General features: G+C 38.6%; 1 protein-coding gene and 1 non-coding gene across 3 annotated transcripts in view; one reads left to right on the top strand and one right to left on the bottom strand.

Moving 5' to 3' along the window:
* UBE2L3 (ubiquitin conjugating enzyme E2 L3) overlaps positions 1 to 15,148 on the bottom strand; it is a 53,454-nt gene that overhangs the window by 21,184 nt on the left and 17,122 nt on the right. The window lies entirely within an intron of this gene.
* On the top strand, positions 11,033 to 11,166 carry LOC134371398 (U11 spliceosomal RNA). Its single transcript, XR_010022823.1, has one exon. It is a non-coding gene; the product is annotated as a U11 spliceosomal RNA (small nuclear RNA).

Below are 15,148 nucleotides of genomic sequence, written 5' to 3'. Positions count from 1 at the left end.
GGCAGAACTGCTCAAAAGAGGCTGGTCAACAAGCCAGGGTAGGGGAGACGATGATGAGGTGCTTCAAGGAAGCTGTGAGACGGAAAAGTCCGCACACAGGCAACGGGAGTTCCAGTTTTTGAAAAGGGACATTACCGGTGCACCTGATGTCTATCCCCAGAAATATTCTGAAGGGGCTCACCAGAACCGGGTGTGTGGGCAGTGAAAGGGGAGCAGTGAGCCCAGGAGCCAGCATGGGGCAGGTGAAACTGTGTAACAACAGAGAGACTCTGCTTCTCTTCCCAACAGTGACAGGGGAACACCAAGGCAGTACATAGTCTCTCCAGAGAACTTTCACTTTATTTTAAGAAGTTATTAAGGCAGCCTTTGAGACACATGCCTCAGAGATTCAAAGATGACTCACGTCTGTGCTTCTGAAGTCCAAAGGCAAAGAAATCCAGGAACAGCCTGTAGCATTAACCACAACACTAGCTAAATGAAGTATTTAATCTGGGCCAGGCCCAGTGGCATTATCAACTTATTTAATTCTCCTGACCACTAAGAGAGACAGGCACTTACTATTAGCTCCATTTTACAAATGAGGAAACTAAGGCATATTTCTGACTGAGTAAGTTAGACTTACTGTCACTGTTGGATTGTTTTCACCCATGCATATATTACTTTCTCAATAAAAAATAAAGCAATCACCACAGTTCAGGGCAAAGAACATAGGGCACAGGAGCAGCCCAGGTGAGAAAGGAACTCAAGCTAAGACAAATTCCCACCTCAAAGAAATAAGCACTCCAATCAGGAAGTTAGAAAAGAACAAACAGTAAACCTACACCAAGGAAAAAAGAAGATACCATAACATAAAAGCAGAAATTGCCATAAAAGGAAAAATTAGCAAACCAGAACACAGAAGAATGAACTTAATACTTCATAATACATGGCACCAGTATGACCATCTTACTGAAATCCACTAGCACAACAAAGAAAACACAGTCCAACCTCACTTTTGAATACAGATGCAAACACATTAAAGACTAGTAAATGTAATGCAAAGGAATATTTTAAAAATAGTCCCTCATGGGCCGAGCCCGTGGCGCACTTGGTAGAGCGCCGCGCTGGCGACGCTCCCGCCGCGGGTTCGGATCCTATATAGGACTGACCGGTGCACTCACTGGCTGAGTGCCGGTCACGAAAAAAAAAAAAAAAAAAAAAGTCCCTCATGATGAAGAAAGAGTTTAATTCAGAAAGAAAAGAAGGGTTTAATTAATAGTTAACATAGATATGGGGTGAGCTGTTGTAAAAAACCAAAAACAAAAAAAACAGTTAAAAGACCACTTTGAAAAACCATATAATGGGGCTGGCCTGTGGCTCACTCGTGAGAGTGTGGTGCTGATAACACCAAGGCCACGGGTTCAGATCCCATATAGGGATGGCCGATTAGCTCACTGGGTGAGCGTGGTGCTGACACACCAAGTCAAGGGTTAAGATCCCCTTACCAGTCATCTTTAAAAAAAAAAAAAAAACAAAAACAACCATATAATGAAACTTCAACTGACAGCAATATGGCCTTTAATAAAATCCACTCATTTCTGATTAAAAAATAAAAACTTGGGGATTGACCAGCAAAATGGTGATGCAGGCAGCTCCAAACTCCCTTCCATCCACAGAAACAGAAAAATAACTGCAGGAAAGGTCAGAACCAACTTTGTCACAACTCTGGAAAACAGTCAAAGGTTTACAGCAATCAATGAAGACAGAATAACAAAACAGGCCACTAAAAAACAGTATGAAAGCTTTGTGGGGATTTCACTTGCCCTTACTCCACCCCCTCTCTACCTGGGCAGCAGGCAACCTTGAAAACAGAGCCTCCATTCCCAGTATGAGACCCTGGTCCCTGGTTCCAGAGGGATCAGGGTCTCATACTTGGAGAGCAGACCTTATTCACAAATGACTGTGTTTGTCTGTTCTAACCTGAAAGACTGACATAGGTATTCATTTCTGTTCCATCTAACTTGGAGCCAAAACAGGTGGAAAAGCAGCAGGCACTGCTCAAAAATACTGTAAGAAAAAGAAAACCCACAGCTGCCTGGAGTAAAAGATAACAGTTGAGACATACAATAAACTGCCTAAAGTCAAGAAGGAAAAGCCAGGGAGAAAGTTTCTTTAGGAAATTAGAGCATTCATTAGTGCCCAGACATACTGGGGAATTTGAAAAGACACCCACACACCTAGGACAGCATACTAAATCAGAAAAGATCTGAGAAAACCTTAAACTTCCACTACTGGCTAATCTATAAGCTCAGTGCAAGCAGAAAGTGAAGGCTGAGGCAGAATTGTAAATGGCCTGGCTAAGATGTTAAAGGAGTACCCCCAGAATACAGCCAATCTGCAAGGACTGAGAGGAGTGTTCTATTTTTTTTTTTTAATTCCTGGCATTCAAGGAAATTTCTATGCAAACATTGGTTGAACACAGCAAAGCCTTCCACAATCAAGAACAGCAAACCCAGGGGAAAGGGGAGAATCTGATTCTACGTTATAAGAACGTCAGTGTTCAACAAAAAAAATCATAAAGCACACAAAGAAAACAGGAGAGTATGGCTCATTTAAAGAAAAACAACACACTGGCCCATTAGCTCAGTTGGTTAGAGTGCAGACTTATAACTCTAAGTTCACAGGCTTAGACCCCCTGTACTGGCCAGCCACAAAAATGAATGAATGAATGAATGAAAAAACCAAATAAATTGACAGAAACCATCCCTGAAGAAGCTCAGACACTGAATTTACTACACAAAGATTGAATTCAACTGTCTTAGGGGGTTGGTCAGTTAGCTCAGTTGGTTAATGTGCGGTGTTATAACCCCAACGTCAACTGTCTTAAATATGCTCTAAGAGGTAAAGAAAACCATAGACAAAATACTAAATAAAACCATGAAAATGAATGCAATTAAAATACCAATAAAGAGACAGAAATTATAAATAGGAACCAAACAGAGATTCTGGAGCTGAATGAATAGCACAATAACTGAAATGAAAATTTCACTAGAGCAATTCAATAGTAGATTTGAGCAGGCAAAAGAAAGAATCAGCAAATTTGAAGACCATTAACATTGTCCAGTCTAGGGAACAAAAAGAAAAAAGAATGGAGAAAACTGAGCAGAGCCTAGGAACATGTGGGACACTAAGAAGTGACCAAATAAACAGTATGGGAGTTCCAGAAGGATAAGAGAGAGAAAAGGGACAGAAAGAATATTTGAAAAATAATGGCCCAAAACATCCCAAATTCCATGAAAGATATAAATCTTCATCTAAGAAGCTCAATGAACTCCAAGCAGGATAAACTCAAAGAGATCCATACCAAGACACATTATAGTCAAATCACTGAAAGAGAGAATTTTGAAAGCAGCAAGTGAGAAGCAACTTGACATGTACAAGGGATCCTCAATAAGGCAAACCACTAATTTCTCACCAGAAACCATGGAGGCCAGAAAGAAGGCACTGAAAAGAAAAGACTATTAAAACTATCCTTCAAAAATGGGGTAGAAATTAAGACATTCCCAGATAAACAAAAACTGAGAGAATTCATCACTAGTAGATCTGCCCTAAAAGAAATACAAAAGAGAGTCTTTCCGGCTGAAATGAAAGGACATACAGTAACTTGAAGCCATATGAAGAAATAAAGGACAGTAAAGGTAACTACACAGGAAAACATAAAAGCCAGTATTATTGTACTTTTGGTTTGTAACTCCTGGGTTGTTTTTTTGTTTTGTTTTGTTTTTTCCCTTTCTTTCTTTTTTGGCAACTGCCTGGTAAGGGGATCCAAACCCTTGACCTTGGTGCTATCAGCACCATGCTCTAACCGAGTGAGCTAAATGGCCAGCCCCTCCTCTATTTTTCTATATGATTTAAAAGGCAAATATATAAAACAATAATTATAAATCAATGTTAATGGGCACACAGTGTATAAGATGCAATATGTGACAATAACAACATGAAAGGGGGAGATGAAGATATATGGGAACAGGGTGTTTATATACTTTTGAAACTAAGTTGGTATTATTCAAACTAGCTTGCTATAAGTTTAAGAAGTTAATTGAAATCCCCAAGGTAACCTCTAAGAAAATAACTAATAAATACAGAGGAAAGGAAAGAAGGGAATCAAAATGGTACCTTATAAAAATATCAACCAAATACAAAAAAAAGCAGTAATGCAGCATCTGAAGGGGAGAAAACGTATATAAGACATCCAGAAAACAAATAACTAAATGGCAGAAGTCCTTTTTCTTATCAGTAAATACTTGAAATGTGAATAAAATAAACTCTCCACTTTAAAGAGGGATTTCCAGAACAGATTTAAAAACACCATCTATCGCTCTCTATCTGATGGAGCTGGTATACACTCTTCTCTCCTGTCCGTGGACATCAGGGCTTCAGACTCTTCAGCTTTTGGGTTCCAGGACTTACAACAAGGACACCATCAGCTTCCCTCATTTTGAGGTCTTTGGAATTGGACTGAGCCACGCTACTGGCATCCAGTTTGCAGATGGCCTATCGTGGGACTTTTCTTCACAATCCCACTTCCTGGGCAAGGTGGTGCCGAGCAGGGTCTTGAAGGCCCAGCTGATAGACGAGGGTTGCAGAAGACACGTCCCAGCCCAGCCCAGTGCGCACAGAGCGGGCAGACGTGCAGCCAGGGAGGCGGAGACTCAACAGAAACCACACACCCTGTGGGGTCGCTACTGCACGATCCAACAGCCCAGGCCAGAGCACACGGAACAGGGAGAAGTCCTGCATGGGAAGTGGAAGCTCAACAGAGATCACACACCCTGTGGTACGTGATCCAGCAGCCCAGCAGAGTCCAAGCTGACCAGAAAGGTGGCTCCCCGGAGAGGCCCAAGACCCGAGGCAACCATACACCCAAGGCACTAAAGGCCAACTGAGCAGTCACGGAGGCAGCCATACCAAATTGGCAACCACAGCAACATCTTAGTTAGTCAATAGTCTCAAACCGGTGGACTGTGAAACCCCCTGCCACAATGAATAAACATCAAAAAAAAGATACCAGAAATACAAAAAATCAAGAAAGTACACCACCAAAAGTTAATAAATCTCAAACTCTAGATCCTATAGAACAAGAAGCCCTTGAAATGACTGACAAGGAATTTTGAGTGATAATTCTAAGGAAACTGAATGAGATACAAGAAAACTCAGCTAGACATCATGATGAAATGAGGAAAAGTATACAGGACCTGAAAGAGGAAATCTACAAGGAAATCGATGTCCTGAAAAAAAATGTAGCAGAACTTGCTGAACTGAAGAAGTTATTCAGCGAAATAAAAAACACAACGGAGAGTTTAACCAGCAAGCTTGTCGAAGTTGAAGAGAGAACCTCTGAACTTGAAGATGGGCTGTTTGAAATAACACAAGCAGACAAAAAGAAAGAAAAAAGAATCAAAGACATTGAAGAAACTCTGAGAGAGATATCAGACAACCTTAAGCGCTCAAATATCCGAGTCATGGGTATTCCAGAAGGGGAGGAAAATGGAGATTCCATTGAAAACACATTCAACAAAATAGTGGCAGAAAACTTCCCAGGTAAGGAAAAATCACAGATCTTCAGATCCAGGAAGCTCAATGATCTCCAAACGTATTCAACCCAAAAAGGCCTTCTCCAAGACATGTTATAGTCAAATTGGCAAAACTCAGAGACAAAGTGAGAATCTTAAAAGCTGCAAGAGAGAAGCGTCAAATCACCTATAAGGGAGCCCCAATCAGGCTAACATCAGACTTTTCATCACAAACCCTAAAAGCTAGAAAGGAATGGGATGATATATTCAAATTACTAAAAGACAAAGATTGCCAGCCAAGAATACTCTACCCTGCAAGGCTATCCTTCTGAAATGAAGGGCAAATAGTATATTTCTCAGACAAACAAAAACTGCATGAGTTCACTACCCCACGACCACCCTTACAAGAAATCCTCAAGGGAGAGTACTGGGTTTGGTTCGTGAAAAATAACTACCACTGCCATAAAAACCCAAGAAAAATCAAAATCCACTAGTATAATAAAAATGGCATTCATGAAGAGAAAACAATCAAACAAAAATGCTATCTACAACCTAAGGAACCAACAAACACAGAAACCAAACAGTAAATCAGAAAGCAAGGAACAAAAGACACCTAAGACAACCAAACAACCAATAAAATGCTAGGAATAAATCAACACCTTTCAATAACAACTCTTAATGTAAAAGGCTTAAATTCCCCAATCAAAAGACACAGACTGGCTGACTGGATCAAAAAGGAGGACCCAACTATATGCTGCCTACAAGAGACCCACCTCACCCATAAAGATTCACATAGACTAAGAGTGAGAGGATGGAAAAAGATTTACCATGCAAACAGAAAAGAAAAACGAGCTGGAGTAGCTATTCTTATATCTGACAAAATAGACTTTAAACTAAAAACCATAAAAAGAGACAATGAGGGACACTACTTAATGATAAAAGGACTGATCCATCAAGAAGACATAACAATCATAAATATGTACGCACCCAATGTTGGAGCAGCCAGATTTATAAAACAAACTCTATTAGACCTAAAGAAGGAAATAGACACTAATACCATAGTAGCAGGGGACCTGAACACCCCACTGTCAATATTAGACAGATCATCTAGGCAAAGAATCAGCAGAGAAACACAAGATCTAAACATTACTCTAGACCAATTGGAATTGGCAGATATCTACAGAACATTTTCCATCCAACAACCTCAGAATATTCATTCTTCTCATCAGCACATGAATCATTCTCCAGGATAGATCACATATTAGGTCACAAATCAAATCTCAATAAATTCAAAAAAATTGGAATTATCCCATGTATTTTGACAGACCACAATGGATTAAAACTAGAAATTAACAACAAACGAAACTCTGGAAACTATATAAACACATGGAAATTAAACAGCATTCTACTTAATGACATATGGGTCCAAGAAGAAATCAAGCAGGAAATCAAAAAATTTATTGAAACTAATGAAAATAATGATACATCATTCCAAAACCTGTGGGATACTGCAAAAGCAGTATTAAGGGGGAAATTTATTGCATTAAATGCTCACCTCAGAAGAATGGAAAGATGGCAAGTGAACAACCTAACACTTCACCTTAAGAACTAGAAAAACAAGAACAATCCAAACCTAAAGTTAGCAGACGGAAAGAAATCATTAAGATCAGAGCAGAACTGAATGAAATTGAAACCCAAAAAACAATTCAAAAGATCAATGAATCAAAAAGTTGGTTTTCTGAAAAGATAAATAAAATTGACAAACCATTAGCATGGCTAACAAAAAAAAAGAAGAGAGAAGACTCAAATAAAAATTAGAAATGAAAAAGGCGATATTACAACTGATTCATCTGAAATACAAGGAATCATTCGAGACTACTATAAAAAACTATACGCCAACAAATTTGAAAATCTGGAGGAAGTGGATAAATTTCTGGACACACACAAGCTCCCAAAACTGAACCATGAAGACATAGAAAATTTGAACAGACCAATAACAGTAAAGGAGATTGAAGCTGTTATCAGAAGGCTCCCAACAAAGAAAAGCCCAGGACCAGATGGATTCACAGCAGAATTTTACCAAACATTCAAACAGGAATTGACACCGATTCTTTACAAACTATTCCAAAAGATTGAAACAGACACAAATCTCCCAAACTCATTCTATGAAGCAAACATCATCCTGATACCAAAACCAGGTAAAGATATAACCAAAAAAGAAAACTACAGGCCAATATCCTTGATGAATATAGATGCAAAACTCCTCACTAAAATACTAGCAAACAATACAGCAACACATATGTAAAATTATTCACCACAATCAAGTGGGATTCATCCCAGGGATGCAAGGTTGGTTCAACATACGCAAATCAATAAATGTGATAGACCATATTAATAAAGTCAAACACAAGGACCATATGATCATCTCTATAGATGCTGAAAAAGCATTTGATAAAGTTCAGCACTCATTCACGACAAAGACCCTCTATAAGTTAGGTATAGAGGGAAAGTATCTCAACATAATTAAAGCCATATATGACAAACCCACTGCCAATATCATCCTGAATGGGGAAAAGCTGAAAGCTTTTCCTTTCAGAACAGGAACTAGACAAGGATGCCCACTCTCACCACTCCTATTCAACATAGTGTTGCAAGTATTAGCCAGAGCAATCAGAGAAGAGAAGGAAATAAAGGGCATCCAGATTGGAAAAGATGAAGTCAAACTGTCCCTGTTTGCAGATGACATGATCCTATATATCAAACAGCCTAAAACCTCTACAAAAGAACTCTTGGAATTGATAAATGATTTCAGCACAGTAGCAGGATACAAAATCAACACACAAAAATCAGTAACATTTCTTTTCTCCAATAGTGAACATGCAGAACAAGAAATCAAGAAAGCCTGCCCATTTACAATAGCCACCAAAAAAATAAAATACTTAGGAATTGAGTTAACCAAGGAGGTGAAAAATCTCTATAATGAGAACTACAAACCACTGCTGAGAGAAATTAGAGAGGATACAAGAAGATGGAAAGATATCCCATGCTCTTGGATTGGAAGAATCAACATAGTGAAAATGTCCATACTACCCAAAGTGATATACAAATTCAATGCAATCCCCATCAAAATCCAAAGACATTTTTCTCAGAAATGGAGAAAACTATCCAGACATTTATATGGAATAATAAAAGACCATGCATAGCCAAAGCAATGCTGAGCAAAAAAAATAAAGCTGGAGGCATAACACTACCTGACCTTAAGCTATACTACAAAGCTATAATAACCAAAATAGTATGGTACTGGCATAAAAACAGACACACTGATCAATGGAATAGAATAGAGAATCCAGAAATCAACCCACACACTTACTGCCATCTGATCTTTGACAAAGGCACCAAGCCTATTCACTGGGGAAGGGACTGCCTCTTTAGCAAATGGTGCTGGGATAACTGGATATCCATATGCAGGAGAATGAAACTAGATCCATAGCTCTCACCGTATACTAAAATCAACTCAAAATGGATTAAGGATTTAAATATACACCCTGAAACAATAAAACTTATTAAAGAAAACATAGGAGAAACACTTCAGGAAATAGGACTGGACACAGACTTCATGAATACGACCCCAAAAGCACAGGCAACCAAAGGAAAAATAAATGGGATTATATCAAACTAAAGAGATTCTGCACAGCAAAAGAAACAATTAACAGAGTTAAAAGACAACCAACAGAGAGGGAGAAAATATTTGCAAAATATACATCTGACAAAGGATTAATATCCAGAATATATAAGGAACTCAAACAACTTTATAAGAAAAAAACAAGCAACCCAATTAAAAAATGGGCAAAAGAGCTAAGTAGGCATTTCTCTAAGGAAGATATACAAATGGCCAACAGACATATGAAAAAATGCTCAACATCACTCAGCATCCGGGAAATGCAAATCAAAACCACATTGAGATACCATCTAACCCCAGTTAGGATGGCTAAAATCCAAAAGAATCTGAACAATAAATGCTGGCGAGGTTGCGGGGAAAAAGGAACTCTCATACATTGTTGGTGGGACTGCAAAATGGTGCAGCCTCTATGGAAAATGGTATGGAGGTTCCTCCAACTATTGCAGATAGATCTACCATACGACCCAGCTATCCCACTGTTGGGAATATACTCAGAGGAATGGAAATCATCAAGTCGAAGGTATACCTGTTCCCCAATGTTCATCACAGCACTCCTTACAATAGCCAAGAGTTGGAACCAGCCCAAATGTCCATCATCAGATGAGTGGATACGGAAAATGTGGTACATCTACACAATGGAATACTACTCAGCTATAAAAACGAATGAAATACTGCCATTTGCAACAACATGGATGGACCTTGAGAGAATTATATTAAGTGAAACAAGTCAGGCACAGAAAGAGAAATACCACATGTTCTCACTTATTGGTGGGAGCTAAAAATTAATATATAATTCACACACACACACACACAGACAAAAAAAAACCGGGGGGGGGGGGAGAAGATATAACAACCACAATTACTTGAAGTTGATACGACAAGCAAACAGAAAGGACATTGTTGGGAGGGAGGGGGGAGGGAGGAGGGAGGGAGGTTTTGGTGATGGGCAACAATAATCAGCCACAATGTATATTGACATAATAAAATTTTTTAAATAATTAAAATTAAAATTAAAATTAAATGTTTTATAATGCCAAAAAAAAAAAAAGACCAGAATCTACATATTCAAAGGCTAAAAAAAAAAAAAAAAAAAAAATCTGTTTAATTGTTTTAATATTGATTATATTTCCTAGAATTTAAATCCTTTGTCATTGTGTAAGCATCTCAAAGATTTGCCTTTGTCTTTTTTATCAATGGCTTTGCTTTCTAAAGTACCTTCATAAAAGCCTCTCATACACTTCTGAGATGTTCAAATATCCTTAAACTTATAAGAAATGATATCCATTTTTTAGGTAGGAAAAAGTTGCAGAGAAAGAATACATACCTTATCCTCAGTTATAAATTTTAAATACTTTAAATAATTTAGAAGTTAATTAAAAATTGACCTTTTTTCAAACAATGTATCATTATTTAATAAACAAAACAGCTGCTGCAAAAATAAATAAATAAATATAAATAAAAATTTTTAAAAAACACCATCTATCTATATGCTGTTTATAAGAGACTCACTTTACATGCAAAGACACAAAGAGATTAGAAGTAAAAGGAGGGAAAAAGATATTCCATACAAGTTATAACTCAAAGAGAGCTGCAGTGGCTATATTACTACCTGACAAAATAAATTTTAAGTCAAAAAAGATTACAAGTGAGGCCGAGCCCGTGGTGCACTCGGGAGAGTGTGGCGCTGGGAGCGCGGCGACGCTCCCGCCGCGGGTTTGGATCCTATATAGGACTGGCCGGTGCACTCACTGGCTGAGTGCAGGTCACGAAAAAGACAAAAAAAAAAAAAAGATTACAAGTGAAAAAAGGCTTCTGTTGTGAGTGGCACACATAGGGTAACTTGATTGCTCTTTGTGAAAAACTGACATCAAGAGATTTTGGAAGCATAACATTTTGGTAGTTGGGCAGCTAGTGATCCTTGGTCCTGGCACCCTTATTCATTGTCCAAGTAAGAGAAAATGTATTTGGTTTTTGGAAGTCGAACAACTTCTAAATGTGCCTTCTGATATTTAGATGAAGCTGTAAAGTTGCAGGTAAAAAAAGATTACAAGAGAAAAAAGTACATTATATATTGATAAAAGGTTCATCTATCAAGAAGATATAACAATTATAAACATATACACAACTAAAAACAGAGCCCTAAAATATATAAAGCAAAAACTGAGAAAATTGAAGGAGAAATATATGTTCTGAAATAGTTCTAAAATAATAGTTGGATACTTCAATATCCCACTTTCAATAATATTGAAAAAGAGGGTCAACCAGGAAATAGAGTACTTGAACAAATATTTATTATTATAAACCAATTAGACCTAACATAGAGAACATGCCACCCAACAATAGCTGAAGACACATTCTTCTCAAGTTCACATGAAACATTCTCCAAAAGAGACCACAAAACAAGTCTTAATAAATTTATAAAGATCAAAATCATACTAAGTATCTTTTCTAACCACAAAGGAATACAACTAGAAATCAATTAACAGAACTAGGAAACTCACAATTATGTGGAAATTAAACATACTCCTGAAAAACCAATGGGTCAAAGAAAAAATAACAAGGAAAATTAGAAAATACCTTGAGATGAACAAAAATGAAGACATGACATACCAAAACTTAAGGAATGTGGTGAAAGTAGTGCTGAGAGGGAATCCATAGCTATAAATACCTACATTGAAAAAAGACTGCAAAAATCAATATTTTAAATGGACACTGTACACAAGGAGAGGAAGAGCAAACTAAACATAAAGCTAGGAGAAAGAAGTAAATAATAACAATTACAGAGGAGATGAAATAAGGACTTAAACAAAAAATAGAAAAAAAAAAAAAAAAAAAAAAACCTCGCTCTACCAGCCAGCCACAAAAAACACACAAAAAACTATGAAACCAAAAGTTGGTTCTTTGAAAATATCAACAAAATTGCCAAAACTTTGGCTAGACAGGCTAAAGGAAAAAGAGAGAATACTCACACTACTAAAATCAGAAATGAAAGTGGGGACATTAACAATTTTATAGAAATAAAAAGGATTGTAAGAAAACACAATGAACAGTTGTATGCCAACAAATCAGAAAACCTAGATGAAATCGACAAATTCCTAGAAACATACAATCTACCAAAGAAACATACAATCTACACAAGAAGAAATAGAACATCTAAACAGATCTGTAACTAGTAAAGGGGACTGGCCAGTTAACCTAGTTGGTTAGGGCACAATGTTGATAACACCAAGGTCAAGGGTTTGGATCCCCATACCAGCCAGCCACCCCCCACCCCCCCAAAAAAGCAACTTTCAAATTAGAAATTTTTAAACAAAGCTAAAAGAAAACAAAAGGATAAAAAATATTTCCCCCAGACACAAAGGATTAATACACAGAATTCCTACATTTCAACAAAGAAACATAATAAAACCTTAACAGATAATGAAATATAAACAATCAATAAATAAGTAGGGGCAAAAGCCAACCACAATAACAAAATTTAAAATGTAAATCAAATTGGCAACAGTTATTTCTTTTTGTACGTTTGTTTCATGGGCTTTTTGTTACATATTGACCAAGAGTTTCCCAAAGAGGTCCCACAAAAGCCTTAATTATGACCTTTAATAACAAGAGCACCAAGCTAGCCTAAGCACTTCACACCCATGCACTTGTTTAACTTTTCCAGTATCTGTAGAGGTTAAGTATCATACTCGTTACAGAGGTGAGGATACTAGGACCAACTGGTAACTTGCCCAAGATCCCCAAGCCAGTTGAGGGGTTTTCACCTCAGGCAGTCAGACCCCACAGCCTAGGCTCTGAAGTACCTGACACTCAGAACTCCCTTTTAAAATGCCCAATGACAGCCAAGGACATATGTGGGCATTTGTGCAGACCATGTCTGTAGGAGTATAAATTGGTACAACCTTTCTGGAAAATAATTTAACAATATATATAGCCCTATAGATAGTCCCTCCCTTATGTATAATATAACTGATCCTAATGGTCAGAATACTATATTTTAAGATCAGAATCTAAAATAAAAAATAAAGATTAAAATAAACAAGTGATTAAATAAATGATAATACAAATATTATGGGATATTGCATAGTTATTAAACATTATCTTCACAGAGTTTCAAGGCAGTGACCTAGTAATTATAAAGTATGAAATAATTATGAAATTATGAAATGTTTTATCAAAAATTACATGAAAAAAGACTGGGAGGAACTATGTTAAAGTTTAAGAGTGAACACATTCCCTAGGCTAGAAGCTTCAAGAAGGCTCACCATCATACCCCTAGTTCCTAAAAGTCAGTATCAAAAAACTTACTGAACTGAACTTCTTGATGATGGGATTATGAGTAATATTTTCTTCCTATACTTCATCTCTGAATTTCAGATGGAAAAATTTTTACAGAAAAACAAACATTTGAAGGGAATAACCTGAACTGCCATGGTAACAATGCAGTGTCTCTAGGAAGCACCTCTCCAGCCTTACCTTCGCACAACAGCCAGGACATTTACTAAGCGACTCCCTAACAACCAGCATCCAGCTGTAAGGGCAGGGGGTGGGGCTGCCAAGCCTTTTCTCAGTCTGACTCCACTTTCACCCCAAATGAGTGGACCTCCAGTGAATTTGGGTAGAAGGTTCCCATGCTGGCCCAGCCTCTACAATGCAGGAAGACCTGAGGCCCAGGTAGGTGTAGGGTACAACTGTGGACCCAGGTGAGGGTGGCTGCCAAGAGTGCCTTCACTGCTCTAGGGAAGGAAGAAAGGCTTCCTTGAAACAGGGCTCATACCCACCCACGGGCCCTGGGCAGTCATTACAGGAGGGAAGCAAAAGACGGGACTGAGAGAGGGCAGTATGAGCAGGGTGAGAGCAGCCCTGGAGGTGGCACTGCTTCTGGGCCCAGCTTCCTCAAACAGAAGGTGAGGCTCTGGCCTGGACACTGGGGTTTCTAGGCACATTGGGATTCTACCAGCCAGTCTCCAGCTTTGGCTCAATGAGACCTTAGCCCACTGTTCCACAGGCTCTAGCAGTGTGAAACCAGAGGGAAGCCTTGGTGTGAACTGGGGGCACAGCCTGCCCAACAGCAATCCACCCTTGGAGCTGGCCTGTGGGCTCTCAGGCCACTGGGTTCACAGGGCCAGACCGCCCGAGCTTTACTGCTTAAAACCATCCCATTCATTCTTATTTTCCAAAGAGCCAGTGATTAACTGTTCACTTCTCATATCAATAGGATACAAAATATCAATCAGAGAAGAGACAGGTGGTCAGATGATCTGATCATCTTTCTGCTCAGCACTTAACAGGTGCCTACAGCAGGCAAGGGCTGCAGTCACAGGCAGACCACTCCCACTCAGAGACTTCCCCACCAACCACACCCTGTGAACCACGCCCCACCAGTTGCAAGCCTAAAGAAATCTACAGGACTCATCTCCAAAACCAGGCTGTAAGCTCCCAGATTTAAACATCCTGAGTATGTACTAAAACACTACAAACATACCTTTCCTTAGTTATTCGAATGATTACGGAAATAAACTACAAATCTAATATTTGCTATTCAAGTTCCAGGGACTTTTTTAAAAAGGCATGACCTTATAACCAGCATCAAGAAGAAAGCATCTAAAGTAAGCATGTTCTATGTCTTGCTTTGGCAACATAGCCAATCTGCCCATAAGAAAAGATTATATACAACAATGGCAGGATAGGGTCAGGCACAGGGAAAGGGCCTGATGCTCAGATGAGCAAAGTGGGGAAGACAAGGAAGAGAGAGGAAGGGTGGATGTGGAAGAACATGAAAGAAAGACTCACGCAGAAGGTCAAGGTTGTGAGCCAGGTAGCTAGAAGGCTACACAAGGTCTAAGTGAGGCCGCTTGGTAGAAAGATGGTGCAGCTCCGAAAGAAGGCAGGAATGGAGGAAGAGGTGCAGGAACCC

Source organism: Cynocephalus volans, chromosome 2, assembly GCF_027409185.1.
Source record: "Cynocephalus volans isolate mCynVol1 chromosome 2, mCynVol1.pri, whole genome shotgun sequence".
Taxonomy (NCBI): domain Eukaryota; kingdom Metazoa; phylum Chordata; class Mammalia; order Dermoptera; family Cynocephalidae; genus Cynocephalus; species Cynocephalus volans.
This window is presented reverse-complemented; position numbering and strand designations above follow the sequence as displayed.